This window comes from Myiozetetes cayanensis, unplaced genomic scaffold, assembly GCF_022539395.1.
Source record: "Myiozetetes cayanensis isolate MyiCay16 unplaced genomic scaffold, myiCay2020 scf16, whole genome shotgun sequence".
Taxonomy (NCBI): Eukaryota; Metazoa; Chordata; class Aves; order Passeriformes; family Tyrannidae; genus Myiozetetes; species Myiozetetes cayanensis.
Window position 1 is genome coordinate 11,249,132 of NW_026087270.1, and position 11,720 is coordinate 11,260,851.

The 11,720-nt window shown below is 52.2% G+C and overlaps 1 protein-coding gene across 1 annotated transcript in view; it reads right to left on the reverse strand.

Annotated features, from left to right (window-relative positions):
- ZNF469 (zinc finger protein 469) overlaps nt 1-9,704 on the reverse strand; it is a 66,987-nt gene extending 57,283 nt beyond the window's left edge. The window contains 1 exon segment of the mRNA XM_050311698.1: nt 9,444-9,704. The gene's annotated coding sequence lies outside the window, so the exon portion shown is untranslated.
- Between the last annotated feature and the right edge of the window lie 2,016 nt (nt 9,705-11,720).

Genomic DNA, 11,720 nt, shown 5'->3' on the forward strand with positions numbered 1-11,720 from the left:
TGGATGGGGAAACTGAGGCACAAGTATCCCAGGAGGCTGCAGCAGGGAGCAGGGATGCAGTGCAGGGACCCAAGGCAGCACTGATGCCCTGGATTCGTGGGCCAGCTCTGGATAAATGGATTTGGGTGAATGGCCTGTGGTTGTGCTGCAGCTTTGTGGCATCTGTGGCCATCCAGGCAGGTCCCCTCACCGGTATGGCTTTGGGAGGCTTTGTGGGAGTCCATCCTTGGGCTTCAGCAGCTTTTGAATGGCAAAAGAAGATTATGAAAAACACAGCAGGGTTGTTCCAGGGGAGAGAGGGGCTGTGGGATGGAGTTTGCCCCATGGAAGCTCCGTGCCATGCTGGGTATCTCCCATTCCATGAATTTCTGGCTCCTTCTCTCAGAGCATCTCAGACATTTCTCCCTGTTAAACATCTGCAGTTCCCATGTACAAGGTGCTTCCAGGGGGCCAGATGCAGGCTCCTCCTCATGCCCTGCAAACACTTGCATGGAAAAAAGTGCTGGATTGTTGAAAGATGGATCCATAACACCTCTCTGGACTAACAGCAGCCACCAAACCTCCCCCTGAACCTGGATGGGGCTGGTGTCACCCTGCCTGGGCACAGGATTGGGGTACCAGATGAAATAGAAGTATATTCTTGCTACTCCTTCCAAGTCACTGGATATTTGGAGCAGCTGACACTAACCCAGGACAGTCCCAGGGATGGATGCGTGATGACCCCCCAAAAGCAAAGCGAGAACCCCAAGGTCAGATCTGCCCCGGTGCCTTCAGCTGGACTGGGGGGAGGTGCCTTCGGAGCGGCAGGTCCGGTGCTCCCAAATCCCCACCGGCTTCAGCACGGGCCTGGGATCTGGCTGCTGGATGACACGGGCTCTCCACAGCTGGAGCTGCTCCGCTGACGTGAGGATTTTGCTGCTTGGCTGTGCCGGCCCGGCGGGGACATGTGGACTGGGCTCGGGATGTGGAGCAACGTCTGCTTTAAAGTTTCCCTTTAACTCTAATAAAAACAACCAAAGCTCGCCTTGCTCTGCTCCTGCTGAGCCAAAACACTCCAACCTTGTGCCCAGGGGCGAGAAACAGAGCGAAACCTGGCACTGGACAGCAGTGAAGTGTTGCTCTGAGGAATTGGTGGCTCTGGTTGAACTGGAGGGAAGGACTGAGGGGTGGCATCAGGTTGGTGGGGGTCCCACAGCTCTGCACCACATTCCCCCAAGGCCAAGCCACGGACAGACTCCTGTTTGGTTTGGAAAAATGTGAGATGCCTGCTAGAAACACACCGTTCCAATGCAATCCAGGAAGCAAATGCCAGCACAGTGCCAGGGGAGCGGCTGAGGCAGCTGCTCTGCTCCCCATTTCCAGATCCCAGGCTACCATTCCCTTCCCTCCATAAACCCACCACTTATCCAGGGCTCCAGCACTGATTTGACCTTGCAGATGTGAAACTCCATGGCTCAATTTGCTGGCTGTTTAGATGCAGAGAGATTGGGATTATGCCAAAATAGGCATCATCGAGGTGGCTGCACGTTGCTAAACCCTTTCCTGTGCCTTCTGGGTTGAATGGATACTGCAGAGCATCCCGCTGGGATGGAACTCAGCCAGATCCAGGCTCCACACTCCTGTCCCCATGTCACCAGCATCACCCTTGTGCACAACATGAGCAGCTGTTTGGATGCAGGATCCTGTGCCAGAGGTGGCTGCTGGCACTGGCAGGAGAAGGATCCATGTATCCCATGGGTTTAATGGCAGAGCTGTTCCTGCTGCGGAATTGCCATCTGTGCACTGGGATTACTGATTGGGGGTCTCTATTTCAGAGTGTCCTTGGAAAAGAAGAGCTGGGAACAGTCCAGGAGTGAGGCAGTACCTTCCTCAGGGTACAGCCACAGATAATCCTGGACCTGGCACCCAACTTTGGCCACCATGGCAGGTCACCTGCTTGCAGGTTGCCACCACCTCTCCCAGTTCTTCTTTCTTTCATGGACTGTGCCTGGTTTTGCAACACGACTGAGTGATTATCCTTTTCCATTTGCAATCAACCAAATTATTCTTGGATTTTTTCCAGCTTCATCATTTCAAAATTAAACTCCTGGATGTCATGTGCAGGGGCAGGAGGAGCCCTGAGCCCATTCCTGACTCCACCACTCTGGTTGGAGTTTAATCCTTTCTCTTTTCTTTTCCGCATTTTGAATTGAACGGGAACAACAAAGGAGGGATCACCACTTTCCTCTTCCACCTATCCTTGACCCAGACATCTCCCAGTCCTGCAGGGATCATCCCAGAGCTACTGTGAATGATGGACATGTGCCTGCTTGAGCCCTGGCACGGCTGGTTGGCTCCAGCACTGGAGCAACAATGGTCTGGGGACCTGGGCCACTGCATCCAGTCCTGCTGCACCCTCCAATGCCACCACAGCCACAAGCTTTCCCAAATTTCTCTTAATGCCCCTGCTACCCTTTCCATCCTGGCTCCTTCACACCAAGAAGTCCAGATACTCTTTAAAGTTTTATTGTAGATGCAGAGGCTCAGCCTGAATTTTGCTCAAGTGCATGAATAAAAAGAAGCTTTTCAGAGAATTTCAGACTGCAGGAGTGTTAAAAAAATACTAAAAAGAGGAGGAGGAGGAGGAGGTTGCTGCCCTGGTCTGCAGCCACTGCTCCCAGTGCCGGATCCTCTGCTTCACACAGAGGCTGCAGCCTCACCCCAGGTGCTCCAGCAGCTCCCCTGTGTGTTGGATTGAAAGGACACCTCACAATTGCTGTTGAACTCCGGATAAGTGTTTTTCCTCCAAATTATGGCAGAGGAAATTCAATATTTTGTTAGGACTTGGCTTTGCATAATAACAACCGACATGGGGAGAACAATTCACTATTCACGCTCAACACAAACGGACACCTTCCAATAAGCTCACACCTCCAGCTCCAGCCCAGCCACAGGTTAGGCACCAGCCTGTCTCCAGTTGTCACCTGCAGTGCCAACACACAGTTCCAAGGCCACCTGTCTTCTGTGGGAGGCAGAAAGGTGACAAGGCTTTGACAGGACAAGAGGAAATGGCCTCAAGATGCACCAGGGGAGGTTCCTGTTGGAAATAGGAGGAATTTCTTCATGGAGAGGGTGGTCAGGCATTGGAAGGGGCTGCCCAGAGAGGTGGTGCAGTCCTCATCCCTGGAGGTGTTCATGGAATGACTGGATGTGGCACTCAGTGCTCTGGGCTGGGTGACAAGGTGGGGATGGGGCACAGGTTGGACTTGATGGTCTGGGAAGTCTTTTCCAACATAAATGCTCCTGGAATTTTGTGATAAGGTTGTGTTGTGTCCATCTACAGCCACAGATGCCCCCCTGAGATGCTTCACAAGTCTGGGAGATGTCAGGAGAATGGCTTCCCACTGCCAGAGGGCAGGGTTAGATGGGATATTGGGAAGAAATTCTTCCCAATAGGGTGGTGAGGCCCTGGCACAGGCTGCCCAGAGAAGCTGTGGCTGCCCCATCCCCAGAGTGTTCCAGGCCAAGTTGGGTAGGGCTTGGAGAAACCTGGTCTAGTGGAAGGTGTCCCTGCCTGTGGCAGGGGGTGGGATGAAATGAGCTTTAAGGTCCCTTCCTACACAAACCATTCCATGACTCCATGATTTTACTGCAGGGGAAAAGGAGCAGTACGCTCACCAACCAAAACTCACAGGGAGAAAACACCCCAGCAGTTCAGGTGAGGGACTGGAGTCCATGTCCCTCATCTCATTTCTTCTTCTTTCCCCAAATAGTGGTTCTTCTTGTCTCCATCCTTTGCCATTTATTCCCTTTCTGAGCAGCTGCCCTTTGCTGGTGAGCAGCCCAGAGCCCCAGGGTCAGTTTTTCAGCACTAAGAGCCCGCTTATTGCTGTTTGTCCTGACATAACAGTAGCAGATTTGTGCTATAAATCCCCATTAATGGAACAATCTCAGTTGGCTCGTTCCCATTAGCACTGTGTGTGTGTGCACATGAGTGTGAGGGGGGCACACACCTCCCTCCTGAGGCAGCAGCCAGGCCTTTCCATTCAAGGGCTGCCCATTAAATGTCCAGATTCATAAGCAGAACCTAAATATTTCAAATCCCGACAAATTTAAACACACAAATGTCTCCTTGAGTCATTTCCTTGAAGGCTTCTTTCAAACAAAAGCCTGACACTTAATCCATGTGCACATTGTCCGTGGAAAGAGGGGGGAGCACAGGGCATTTATCCCAAGTATATGAATATCCTACATGTGTTGTGTAGGCACAAAACAGCTTTTAGCACTGAGGGAAAGGAGGATTCATCCTGCTTTGGGGCTGCCCCATGGGGTGCATCCTGGTGGGCTGTATCCTGATGGGTGCAGCCTGATGGAGGGCTGTCCGATGGCGTGCATCCTGATGGGATATATTGTGATGGAGTTGCATCCTGATGGGATATATCCCGACGGAGTTGCATCTTGATGGGATCCATCCTGCTGGGGTGCATCCTGGTGGGATTTATCCCGCTGTATGTTCGCATGTGGCAAACAGGTGGCGATGTTGTACTCCAGGACCTCAGCTTCCAGCCCCAAAAAGCCGGCTGCTGTCCGAAATCCGCTCTGGAGCCTCCCTGGAATCTTCTTGGCCCAAAACCCCCCCAGAAATCCTTTGAGAACCAAGGAGAGCAGTGCCACGGTGATCCCAAGTTTTCTCCTTCACTCTAATTAAGATTAACACAAGCCACAGCCCTTCTTTCCACTCCTTTTTAATCAAGACAAGGGATAAAACCTCCATTCTTTACAAGTGCATTTTTCCCTTGAGAGAAGAGGAAAGTCAGGATGCTTTGGGGAAAGTGCATGGATTCAGGCACAGAAGGAGTGGTGAGGATTCAAAGGCGTGGGACATCCCAAGGGTCTCAAGCAGAGGGAAAATGATGTTATCCACAACAGGCACCTGCGCTTCCCAGGCTGGAGTTCTGTGGACACTGAGGCTCTGGAGCAGCAGGGAATAGAACCGGGCTGGGGGTCTCTCCCTTGTCCTTGTGTCGTTGGAGAAATTCCTCGTCTCAGAGGGAACCAAGTGCCTGTGCTGTGCTGGATGCTCTGCTCACGGGGATTGTCCCCAGGGGGTGCAGCACAGGGACCAGGGCCATGGGAGTGGAGGTGACAGCACTGGGGCAGATGCCTGTGGCCACCTCTGCCCCCACGTGGCCTCCAGAGCACCCGGAGCGATGCCACCCAACCCCTCCACAAAGGCAGAAGCTCCCAAGGGCTTTGCATGGCCACATCCTGATTTTCCAGAGAAGCAAATCTGAAGTCACTGGAGTCATTCTCTGCACCAAGCTCCTGTGCTGGAGCCTGTTTCATGCTTCAAAGGGAAAGGTGAAGGCTCCAGGAGAAGCTCCTCCAAGCCTTGCCCTCCCTGTGCCACTGGGCAGGAGATGCCCATGCTCCAGGATGAGTTGAGCAGTGCCACATCCCTGCAGAGTGATGCCATTCCTTAGGAAAGTCCTTGTGATTCCAGTCACCGCAGCCATCCTGGCTCGTGGGTCACCAGTGATGCCAGAGGATGGTGGGCAAGGGGACAAGGGCTTTAGGATGGCATCAGGATGAAGGTCTCCATCTTCTTAACAAGCATCCCCTGTCCAGATAAAGGTGAGTGTGCTCTGGAGGTGGCAGCCACAAAAATTCAAGGGGATCCTCAGCAGGTCTTGGGATGACAAGAGGCTGGAAAGGTGAGGGAGCATCCACAGGCACAGCAAAGAGTGGCAGAATGAAAAATTCTGGTAATTCCCAGGTGATGAAAGCAATTCCCACAGCGAGGTGAGCTGGGCTCTGTGCTGTAGGATATGTTTAAAAGCAGATTGGGAAAAGCAGCTGCATTTCTCTTCTTAGAGGGATTTCCTGACCTTTGCCTGTTTTCTGTGCCTCTCTTGCAAGGATCTATGTTTTGCTGGCTAAGCCACACTGCACAGCCCAAAAGATCCATCTTGGGGAGGGCACAGGAGTCATGTAAGGTCAAAACCACCCACTGCAAAACTCAGGGGATAGCTCCCCTCCTCCAACTCCAAATCCCACCCTCCCCTTTCCACAGCCACCAGCACCACTGGAAGGTCAGAGCCTGTAACATAGCCCTGAGACAGCAAACCAGCCCTGGCACACACATTTTTCCTTGCAGCATGTCCCCAGATCCTGATAGATTATGGGAGCACAATATGCCAGGAGAGCCTGCAAATACCTCTGAAGATGAGCTCGGACGTGGACAGGCTGCCTGTACAGTTACAGTTACTGCCTTATACAGTGCCAGAGAACAACAGCTCAGAGCAGAAATAAATCTACCTGCAGTTGTTAAACGCCTTTGCTCAACCAGTTGCTTTCAGCCCTTCTACCAACAGCATGGCCATCCTGGGAAAGCTGCTGTGGAAACAGGACGTTGGATAAAACTACTTATTTTTCAGAGGTTTGCAGAGTAAATGTTAGTTTTGTGCTTGCTTGATATTCCCTTGAACATCAGCAGCAGGATGGGCACCTCTGAAAGTGATTCCCAGCTTTGGCTGGAGCCCAGGCATCTCCCTGGGATCACTGAGTGATTCCCTGCAGGGGGAAATCGGTGCAATAGAACTGTGGAATGGTTTGGGTTGGAAGGGATCTCAAAACTCATCTCGTTACAGCCCCTGCCATGGGCAGGGACACCTTCCACTAGACCAGGCTGCTCCAAGCCTCATTCAGCTTGGCCTTGAACACTTCCAGGCATGGGACAGCCGCAGCTTCTCTGGGCAGCCTGTGCCAGGGCATCACCAAAATAATCCCTGAGCAACCCATTTCTCGAGGATCTGCATAAAAAACCAGCATCAAACAGCACTGGGACAACACTCGTCCTTCAACACCTGGACTTCCCTCTCTCATAGCTGATATGGGGTCAAGGCTTGATGGCCTATAACAGGGCAAAAGCTCCAGCCCAAAATTCCCAGAAAAAGAGCACACGGCATCGGAAATATCCCGTAACCGAGCATTAAACCCCAGCCTTAAGGACAGGAATGTGCAAATCCCAGCTTGTCCCTCCTGCTATCCAGCAGCCAGGGAAAGGCACGTTATTTGAAAGCATCATAAATATTGTGGGATCCATAATCTCCAAGGGCAGATCTGATGGGTGGATTCTGTCATCTAGGAAGGAGCAGGAGCAGCAGCCACAACGCCTGACTCACCCGCCGGAGATGCTGGGAATCAGCTGCAGTTCCCCTGTTTTCATAATCTCCTATATTTTATTTGCTTAAGGTTGTTGGTAACTGTTGCTTAGTAGTGGGCCATGGGCCCTTTAACACCTTTCTGCTCCAAGCACACCAGCCAAAGTGGATGCTGGAGGATCCAAGAGGGTTTAAAGCCCTTGGGAGGCCACGGGAAGCTCCTGCTGGCTGATTTTTGGGTCTCTGAGTGCTACAAACCCCCCAAAAACCTGCAGCAAAAATCAGAACAGCACAACCAGTGACTGGTACATCTGCATGGGATGCACAAACAGCCAGTTACAGTGCAACTTGAGATGGAATGGGGCTTGGGGCACTGACGAAATCCATGGCCTTGGTGTGATGAAGCGCATTCCAGGTTCAGGACCATGCTCCCATCGCCCTCTGAAGGCAGCCAGAGCTGACCCAACAGCCAGGCTTTGTCACCCACAGCTGTCCATATCTGAACCTGGTTTATGGAGCATGCAGATCAAACCCTACTCACACAAAAAAAGAGGAATTGGGAATTTTAGGTTACTTCCTGGGCAGTTTGGTGCAGCCACAAGCCTGGCTGCCGGCAGGGCACACAAGCTGAGTCCCCATCTCATAATTTTAAAAGATTTGGGGAGTCTCAAGCTCACCCTGAGCAGGAATTTGGCTGAGAAGGCTGCACAGAGGCAGGCTGCAGAGCCCAGACCTCACCAAGGGCCAGAGAATCCCAGAATCCCAAATGGTTTGGGTTGGAAGGAACCTTAAAACTCATCTTGTTCTACCCCCTGCCATGGGCAGGGACACCTTCCATGCCCTGCTCAGCCTGGCCTTGGTCACTCTACCAGGGATGGGGCAGCCACAGCTTCTCTGGGCAGCCTGTGCCAGGGTCTGTCCACCCTCACAGGGAAGACCTTCTTCCCAGTATCTGACCCACCTCTGCCTGCAGCCAAGGTTGCCGAGATGCCACCCCAATGTGCAATGCACATGGACCAAGGTGCATTTCCCAGGAGCCCAGAGCTCTTGAAAAGGGACAAACCTCTCAGGAAGCTGGTCCCTTGGGCATGGCAGATGGACACCAAGCTGTACCCCAGGGATGGGGTTTGCAGGGCTCTGCTTTGGGACAGAGATGTTGTTTTTAGAGTAACTCTCATTTTTTAGATACGAGGAAACCAGACGCTTCTGATGTAGAAATAAAGAGATAATGGTGTTGCCAATCCTGCTGGGAGTCCTAGGCCCAAAAAATTCTGTTACTGTTGATATCACATTAACCCCCATATGGATAAAATCAAGGGATTTTGCTTTTTAAGGATGCGTATTTGCAGTGAGGAACGGGTTATTCCAGGAGATCACATAAACCAGGAGCTGGGTGTCTGCCTGCCTCGAAATACGCTCTCAGTGCCACAAGCTTGGACACTTCTGCGAAAGGAAAATTAAAATACCATGAGGAAAAAGCGCAAAATTTGGGACCAGACCTGCAGCCAGGCTGAGGATCTGCCCAGCGCTGAGCTCGAGGCAGGGTTTGAGTCACCAGCTCATTTCTAACCGCTGGAAAGTGATATGTGCTCATCTTAGCCCAGGAATAATCCCAGAACTCATCATCTTGAACGGGTTAACCTCATCTGTTTAGGAGTAAAACCTCTACTGCATATTTTTCTTCCATTTCTGATAAACAAAAATGCATGTTTTCATGGTGGGAATTCTTATAAATTAAACAGCACTGGCGAGTCATCGGCTCCAGTGTGGATTTGTCCGCGCAAGAGTTACCGGGTTTAGCCTTAAGGCAAGGGCTTAACTAAAACTTCACTCTGTCCTAAGTTTCTTAATTATTTCAAGAAAGTCATTTTTTACACAAAAGGTAGGACCTGTGAGGCGCTGATGCACAGGCTCCAAGGGAAAGGATGACAAAACCTCCACACAGTTTCTCTGCAAAATCCCAGAAAAGCGAACAGTATTTTTTAATGCTACTAAAACTGCCCACATATTTCTCAAAGGGAGTCTAAGAGGCAGCTGGTCCTGCCGTGCTCACTCTGAGTAGCTCCGTGCCGGGACCCTGCAGGACTCGCTGGGGCATCACCATCCCCAGACCCCGCTCCCAAACTTTCCAGCTGCAGAGCCAGCAGGGAACACCGCCGTGCTTCCAGAAACACCCCCCTCTCCCCACCCCCAGAATTGCCACGATCCAACCGCCGGCGATACAGAAAAACCCAAGGGATTTTCCAAGAGAATAAGGGATTTTCCAAGAGAATAAGGGATTTTCCAAGAGAATGCCCTCACCTTTCCCGCGGAGCCAGGAGCTGCCCTTTGCTGTCTTTCTAGTCTCTCACTGCACTATCTCCAGTCTTCCCGCAGCTCCCGCCGAGCTGGAAATATCATTAAGCTCCAGTGAAGCACAAAAAAAATCCCAGGGAAAGCGTTGCAATATCCAAAGGGAGGGGAGCGAAGGCGTCGGGACGGCCAAGCCCCGGGTCCCTGCGAGCCCTGCTCCACCTGCACGCGCCTCGCCGGGGTCCGGCGCTGGTCCGGCGTGGAGCAGGCATGGATACTCCTCTGCTGTGTGCTGATGACTTCACTTCATTAGCATGCTTCTGATAGTTCTCTCTGACTGTCTTTTTTACTGACTTTAAGGCTCTGCTAATCAAAATACTGTAGTGTTTAACTATTTCCTGACTCCGGGGTTTTGGAAGATGAAAATCTGCAGGACAGCGAAACCCGAGCTGGAGCCACCGGGTCAGCCTCCATCCCACAGCAATTCCTGCTGTCAGGATTTGCAGGTCAGGACTCTGAGCACGTTCCAGTTTTATCTACTTAACGAGGGTGAAATGCTCCGAGCTGTGCCGGACCTTTCAGTGCCGACAGAGGCAAAGAGAAAGCAGGGATGAGATTCCTTCCCCTCCAAAATTGTTATATTTAGAGACAGCTCGGGCAAAGGGTGAAGCAGTTCATGCACTTATTAACCTGTGACACGGTATCCTTTTCAGATGGGATGGTGTGATTCCAGGTTGGATGGGGCTTGGAGCAACCTGGTCCAGTGGGAGATGTCCCTCCCCATGGCAGGGGGTGGAATAAGATGAGCTTTAAGGTCCCTTCCAACCCAAACCAGTCCATGATTCTGTGACCCAGCTGGGTCCCATGTGATGCCAACTTCCATAGGTGCCACTGCTGCCTTCACCCTCTTCCTCACCTGCTTAGGGAGCAGAGCTGCCTTTAAGAGGGGAACCCACCTCTGGGTGGAAAAGGGAAAGCAAAGCATGGAAAACCAAACAATTCCTCTGTGAGCACAACCAGAGTATGTGACAGGGACGGGGACGCTGCCCAGGGCTCCCAGGTGCCAGCCTCCTGCCTCTCATTTTCTGGCTGCTTCCGAGTCCATGTCAGGTTTTACGTTAACAAAGAAAAACAGGAGTGGATTTTGCAACAGTGGGATAGGAAAAAAAAAATATTAAAGAGAGGGGCTGCATTAATGTATGTGCAGTTTTCCCTGGGTGTGGGTACCTGGTTGGCACCCACAGGAGGGCACCCATGAATTCCCTCCCATGATGATGGGTAATGGCGCTTCAGGGCACACGTGTGTGTCTATCAGTGTGTGCACACACATGTGGCTCCAGTCACCCCAGCACACGCAGATGTCACACCAAGCACACGTGTGTGCACGTCCACGGGGTGGGAATGCCGAGTTTAACCGTTTGGGTCCCTGCTCTGAGCACCAGCCCCATCCCCTCGGAACAGCCACGCCAGCTCTTACCCAATTAACACCGCTGGGAAACTGGCCCCGAAAAGCCATTAATCAAGGGCTGCGGTGGGGTTTGGGAGCCGAGGCCGAGGCCGCAGGAGCAGGAGCAGCTGTGGGGTCTGTCGGGCTGCAGGCCTGATTCATCCCCAGCAAAATGAGGTCAGGAGCAGATGAGTCTCCGAACATTCATTTCTTCGCACAGGAGGTGACCCACATTTTTTACTCCTGATTCACAGCTCAGCTGCAGACATGTCTATCTTTAGCCCCAGAGAGAGACGCGCAGAGGCCGAGGGCCCCTCTGCAAGAGCAGTGAGGTCCAGGCTTCGGAGGGCTGGGTTTTTATGGTTATATATTTATACACCTTCCCTGCTTCCTACAGCGTCTCTCAGAGAAGAGCGGGATGAGCGCCCAGCGCAGGTTTGATGCACTAACCTGGAGAATCACAGAATCATTAAGGTTGGAAAAGCCCTCTAAGATCATCGAGTCCAGCCATTAACACAGCACAAAGTTCCACACAGGCTCCAGGATGCACCCACTGGGTGCCCACCCAGCCAGAGCTGATTGCAACCCATGTTGGGACCCACTGGAAATGGCACCAGCTGCAGAGGGGCAGGAGACTGGGAGAGGGGATTTCCAAAACCATTTTGCTGAATGGGCTGATGGGACCAAGGAGCCACCAGCTCCCACCCTGCAGCGACCCATGAGATGGGGGCCTGTCTTTGCCCAGTCATCATGCACCCCTCGAGAAGATGGGGGTTGGTTTATGCTGATAAGGGCAGAAGATGCTAAACAAATCTGTTCCCTGCTCCAGCTGCTCCCAG